A 6,924-nucleotide genomic window follows, 5' to 3' on the forward strand; every position below is an offset into this window, starting at 1 on the left:
GCATGGAAGAGCTGACAGACCTTCAACATTTCCGTGTCAAGGCCAAGCTGAGGCAGCCCAAGGACCAACCTGGACAGCCTCCATGACAGCAGTTCAGCCCGCAGGGAGGCATGGAGTGGACTCAGGCTTACCTTGTTCCTCGAGGAAAGGGAGGCCAGAGAGGAGGATGCAGAGCCTGCAGCAGCGCAGCCTTTTATACTGTGTCCCAGAGCCCTATGGGGCCACAAACATTCCTTGTTTGTGAAACATTCAAGCCTCTGGGAGTGGCCACTTGCAAGGCCTCACTGCTGATGAAGTCCCTGCCTCTTTCATCTCAGGCATTTTTCTCCAGTTTCATACCACCCAACAGGGAAATGATTCATCTGCGTCCCAGCTTCCTAAGGCCACTTGACTTGGAGGTCCCAGGTCGGTATAGAAGGTGAGTTGAAATGAATTTGTGTAGTATCTATTGCTTCTGTCGCTCATTCTTCTTGATAGTTAATTTGGTTCCAGTTACAGTGAAGTTCAACCACAAGAGACACCTCACGTCAGCTCTCAGAAACTTGCAGTGCAGGCAGTCAGGCTAATCCTGAGAGTAATTTCTTCCACGAGTCATCACAGACCTACAGAAGACTGTGGGTCAATTGAAGCAGAAAGTCAACACTGCACAACCCCATAGCGGGGAAGTGACACAACTCTGCAGGAAGTGGCAAAACTTAGTGGCGAGGAAAGTCTACATTCTATGGAAGGATGTCCCCTGCAGGCCTGAGTGACAGCCATGGGGAATTGCTTACAGTCCACAGGCTGTACCACAGCCTGGTTTTGTGATCAAAGAGATGCCACGTCCTTTCCTGAAAGAGACTCACAGCCACACTGACCTGTTTTGCTCAGTGTGCTCATCCCAGAGGCCAGAGACCTGGATGGTGGCTTTGGGGAAAAGGCTGAGGGCACGGAGCCCAAAGCTCATGTCTCTCTTTTCTGGGTCAGGATGGGGTTTTCCATTCCATGCATTTTACATTTCAAAGGGACACTGGATCAGTCTCCCAGAGCACATGGGTGTCATCATGATGTGGGGGAGTTGGGAAAATCCCTGAGCTTCAGGCAAACCCGAGTCACCAGTGTGGACTTGGGCGAACTGGGTGCCACAGACTTATGTGTTCAAGGGATAGCAGTGCTCGTATCCTCAATCCTTGTATCCTTCTGCTGCCCTGAAGGGCATTTCCCCACCTTTTTCCCCCATTTGTGGATCATCTGGTGCTTCTCTGCAATCTCCTGCATTTGCTGTCTCCCAAGTCATGGCCTTTTGGTGGCAGCTCAAGGGCTGTGGTGACTTGGAGTACCCCAGATCAGCCCCAGAAGGTCTGGATGGAGTTCTGGAGGTCTTGTGCTCCTATCAACTGCTAGGGGCAGATCAAACTGCCCCGGTTCCTCAGCAGGCTCTGGGCCTTGTTCTGCTGACTTCTAAGCACTGACGCAGCTAAAGAAAGAAGTCACTGTCCCTTGTGCAGGTCTCCCAGGCTTGTCCCTCGTCTTCCCCTGGGGAGCCCTGGGATTTCCTTTATTGCAATTTTGGATTGCTGCCTCTTGCCCTTTGGCAGTGCTTCTCTCAGGAGAGTCTGGTTTCATTCTCTCCAGAACCTCCAGGAGGTGGCAAAGACAGCAGTTCCATGCCCCCCTCCACACCTCGCTCATCCCCACCAGGCTGCACAAGTGCAGTGCCCTCAGCCTCCCTCCATGCGCTGGGTGCTGCAGCCTTTATGTTCTGCCTGGCCCTTCTGCCAGTACCTCTCTCCGTAAGAGATCACCACCACCTCCCTTGTCCCTGGGGACACCAATCCAGATATGGCTTCTGCAGTGCCAAGGGAAGGGCACCATCCATGGAGTGGTCAGATTCCAGGCTTATGGGGTGAGATCTGGAGATGGACAGTAAGGAACTCTCAGAATTAGGGGTGAAAGCTTCCCAGAGGACTCAGAGTGAAAGCTCTATTGGGACAGACTTTCTCCCGTCTTTCCAGCCATTCTACCCCAAAGGGGTTCCTTGGCACTGGCCTGGGAGTGCAACACAGAGCAGGTGGCATTCCTTGCACATACCCAGCCTTGTACTCTCCAGGCTGCCATGGCATGTGCTCAGCAGTGCAGACAGCCTCAGAGTCATCTCCTTCCCCCCCAAGGACCAGGGAGTCTCAGCTGTAGGAGCCCTTTCCATCTCCTGGTAGCCCCCTCCAGGACCTGGAAGAGCTGCCTGCGAGAGAGAGACCCAACTGACAGTGGCAGTGTTCAGAAGACAATGGGACAAGGCCCACAGCTTCTGTAGGCAACTGGAAAGTTTGTTCTTCTCAGAGCAGAAGCAGAGGACTTCCAGTGGTCTCTCACAATCTCCATTATCCTGGGTTGCCCTGTGTCCCATGGACCCTTGAGCAGCCACCAAAAGGCAATGCCCATTGGAAAGCTGCAGAAGCAGCACAGGGTTACATGGATGTACAAGGTGGTTTGGGACTGTTCCTAAAAGGTCTGCAAGTGCCCCTGACAAAGGCAGAAATTTTGGAGGCAAGAGGCTATGTGGTCTATGTGCTATCCTTGGAATACCTGTGTCCAGGGCACTGTGTACACTCATTTCCATGACAGGATGATTCAGGTTTCCCTGAAGCTCATGGATTTTCCCAACTCTTGCACATCATGATGATTCTCTGGGAGACTGATCCAATATCCCTTTGAACTGTGGAATGTATTGAATGGGCAAAGGGGTGCCTGCCCCAGGAAAAAAGAGTCATGAGCTTTGGGCTTCCTGTAATCAGCCTCTTCCCCAAAGGTGGCATCCAGATTCTGGCCTTGGGGGTGGACACACTGAGCAAAGTGGGTCAATCTGTATGTGGTCCTCTTTCGGGGAGAGACATAGGCATGCCTTTGATCACCTTCCTACCTGTTGATTTCCTTGTTTTCTAGAGGATCTCGACTTCCCAAGCTGCAGCCAAAGCTCTGGTTGTAAAATGCATGAGGCCCTTTTTTCATTTTCAAACGACACACAGCTGTGGAGATTCCCTTAGAGAAGTCCCTTGAGAAAGAGTATATTGAGTCCTTGGTTTTCTCCTCTTGGTTGTGAATCTGCCCCTGTAACCCAGGCTCATGGGCAGAGAAAAGCAGGCTGTAGCAAAGATTGATAATGGGTAACAGAAGGCAAGGCCTTTGTGGTCCTCACTTCTCTCAAAGAAGAGCTTCCCTCCAGTTGTCAGTGACCCCTGGGGAGAAATGGCTGTCAGGGCTGGCTGGTGCCGCTGCACCGAAAGCACTTGAAGGCTCACTTGAGGTGTCTCTCATAGCTAAATTCTGCCGTGATGGGCGGGCACTGTCCCCATTAAGAGGGAAAGGCAACCTGAGTGACATAAACCCAACTCCAATCTTCCTCCACTGCAGCCTCAGACCTCTGAGCCAATTGGCCTTATGCTTCTGCCACACAGATGAATCGTTTGGACGTTGGGACATAGCCCCACTCACTTGGCCCTAGTCCTGGAAGTGGCACAGCCAGCATTCCTGGGAACTACTAGAATGTGTTGAGGACAACTTCCTAGTACTGGGGATGGAGAGCACCAGAGGAGAGGAACTGCTGGACCTTGCTCTTTGCATCTTCTCTCTAAATACGGGTGACATGGGTTTTATGGTGGTGGCTACTCAGTGCATATGGAATTGGATGGATGGCAGCACTCAAGGACTTGTGGTCGAGAGCTCAATGTCGAACTCGACTGGTGTCCAACCTATGATGAGTGTGGTTTCTCAGGGTCTGGTGATGAGAGCAGGAATAATGAATACCTTATTGGGAGACATGGGTGGAGGGGTTGAGTGCATCCTCAGCAGGTTTGCGGGTGACATTGAGCTGAGTGATGTGGTTGGTACTCTGGAGGAAGAGATGCCATCCAGAGGGACCCACAACCCAAGAAACACATGGATCTGCTGCAGTGGGTCCAGAGGAGCCACAAAGAGCCTCAGGCAACTGGAGCTGTTGCCCTGTGAAGAGGGGAGGGGAGGGGAGGGGAGGGGAGGGGAGGGGAGGGGAGGGGAGGGGAGGGGAGGGGAGGGGAGGGGAGGGGAGGGGAGGGGAGGGGAGGGGAGGGGAGGGGAGGGGAGGGGAGGGGAGGGGAGGGGAGGGGAGGGGAGGGGAGGGGAGGGGAGGGGAGGGGAGGGGAGGGGAGGGGAGGGGAGGGGAGGGGAGGGGAGGGGAGGGGAGGGGAGGGGAGGGGAGGGGAGGGGAGGGGAGGGGAGGGGAGGGGAGGGGAGGGGAGGGGAGGGGAGGGGAGGGGAGGGGAGGGGAGGGGAGGGGAGGGGAGGGGAGGGGAGGGGAGGGGAGGGGAGAGGAGAGGAGAGGAGAGGAGAGGAGAGGAGAGGAGAGGAGAGGAGAGGAGAGGAGAGGAGAGGAGAGGAGAGGAGAGGAGAGGAGAGGAGAGGAGAGGAGAGGAGAGGAGAGGAGAGGAGAGGAGAGGAGAGGAGAGGAGAGGAGAGGAGAGGAGAGGAGAGGAGAGGAGAGGAGAGGAGAGGAGAGGAGAGGAGAGGAGAGGAGAGGAGAGGAGAGGAGAGGAGAGGAGAGGAGAGGAGAGGAGAGGAGAGGAGAGGAGAGGAGAGGAGAGGAGAGGAGAGGAGAGGAGCCTGCTGGCACCGCTTAGCGAGCGGGATTGCAGTGTTCTCGCGGCAGATGGGAGCGCAGCACCCGCGGCAGGGGACAGTCGAGGGGGGCAGCACGCAAAGGCGTCATGACGGCGGGGCAGGAGAGCAGGGCTGGGGTTGCCATCAGGTGATCGAGTGGAGTTGGGCTTTATGGCACGAGTTTGCCGGAGCTCGGGCTCCCGGCTGAGACAAACCGCACCTTTGGGCTTTCAAGGAGTACAAGAGCGGAGATGGCCCCAAGGAGTGACTTTCACATTCTGTTGTCTTTTGGGGGCGGGGGTTTGCTGCGGTCCCTTGGCCGCAAGAGAGGGTGTCTGGGAGCTCCTGTCCCCCAGCAGCTGGAGGAGAAGCAGCAGGGACAGTGCCATGGCCCGTTCTGTGCCCATGCCTGTCCCTGTCCCTATCAGACAGGGGCAGCCTGCAGTGTGTACCACCCACTCCCAGTCTTTAGGTCTGCAGGTGACACCAGCGTCGTGGCTGGGAGCACAGCTGCTCCTGGGCTGACTCCCTGGGGAAGGAGGCCAGCAAGGATTCATTACCCACATGCTGCAGCTCCCTGTGCCAGGTGAGAATAAGCCCCACTGCCATGCCAGCCCTCTCTGGGAAGCAGCCAGGGCCATGCCACCCCCCGAACTCTGTGCAAAACCCAGCTTTGTCAGCTTCAAGGCTCAAAGTCCAGTGTCAGACTGTTTGCCCCTCACATTTCTGTCTGGAACTGACCCGGACATGTCCAATTTGTACATGTGAGAGAAAAGGAAGGTGCGTAGTCCCAGCGTGTTGTGTGCGCTTTAGAGGCTGTTAGGAAAAGAGGGTAATTTATTAACACATTTTGTCCTGTCATTTCCTTCTCTGGCAAATCCAGATGCTTTGATTAAGCAACACTGAAGGTGTGTGAAAGTGACTGAGTCGTGAAAATCAGGTTTCACAGGGAAGAGGGAAGGTCAGCAAATGCTTTGTCTGCTGGCATATTTCTTAGTCTGAACTGCAGCTGGAAATGCTTCACTTTAGCAATGGAGTCTGCAACCTTGAGAGAATGTGTGGATGCTATATATATATAGTTGAGAAGGAAAGTGCGAATCACTAGTGTGTTTCGTCTAGTTTACAGACTGCAAAGGAAGATGAAAGCCAGCACTGGCTTGCTGTTGTTGGACTTTTTCTTTGGGAGCACCTGCTGGACGTTTAGAAGTGGTTTGGGATGTGTGAGTGAGAGGGTTAGATGGAACATAGGGCTTGAGGGAAAGCACGTGTCTCCAGGGAGTTGGACGCAGTTCAGTGGGTGTGAGTTACATGTTGAGCAGCTGATCACACAAGAAAACATTCTAAAAGAAAGATGCCGTGCTGGAATTGCTTTTTCTTTTGCAACCTCTAAACTGCACAGCCAACAATGAAACGATTCCTCTTCTTTCGCTGCTACATGCAGGATCACATTCTGTCAGTCGCCATGAGCCAGGATCCACAGCGGAGCTCTCCCACGAACTGCTCCCACACGAATGGGGCCGGGCCAGGAATGTGCTCGGCTTTTTCCTGAGGAATGTCAGTGCTCATGGAAACAGCCGCACGATAGCGCTGTCGACTTGCAAAAGAAAGAAAGGCATCCAGCCCAGCTCGAAACCACGCCGAGGGCAGAGCCAAGTTACAAATGTCCCTGCTGTCAAATCAACAGTGTCAGGACAAAAAGGTTTTGTTTATCTTCTTGTCCCAAGTGCAAACCCTTCTTTGCACCTTACTCAAACGGCGACACGAACTCCTTTGCCCTAACAAATCTTTTCATTCTCACGAGTCCAGCCACAAGCTTGAAATCATCTGCCAAAACCAGAGCTCAGAAAGATGCCAGCTGAGAAAGCTGCCTGCAGCTTCAATTGCACCCATCAAGCTCCCAGCATGCACCCTGCAATCGGCACTTTCCTTCTCAGCTCTGGGTACCGTCCTAAGCCTCCAGTCTCACAGTCAAGATCCAAACGAAGGGCACCAGGGGCTGCTCACACACTAAAAGCTGCCAGGACAAAAAGCTCAGCAGTTTGGCATTTGCATACCCACTTGACAGCTCAGCAGCTCTAACCCAGAGACCTGCCTATTGGGAAAAGCCTTTAAATTCACTGAGACCACCCAATGTGCGCATCTGAACTTCCTTTCTTTGCCAAAGAGAAGAACTACACGCCCATCTCAAAAAAAAATGGCACCCCCTCCTCCAAAATACAAAACATCTGGGGACTGATCCCATACAAAAGGTGCCAGGACACCATTACTGGGCATTACCTGCCTGGGGCGCTAGATCAGCTGCACACCAAGACT

The sequence above is a fragment of the Poecile atricapillus genome, chromosome 11, assembly GCF_030490865.1.
Source record: "Poecile atricapillus isolate bPoeAtr1 chromosome 11, bPoeAtr1.hap1, whole genome shotgun sequence".
Classification (NCBI taxonomy): Eukaryota; Metazoa; Chordata; class Aves; order Passeriformes; family Paridae; genus Poecile; species Poecile atricapillus.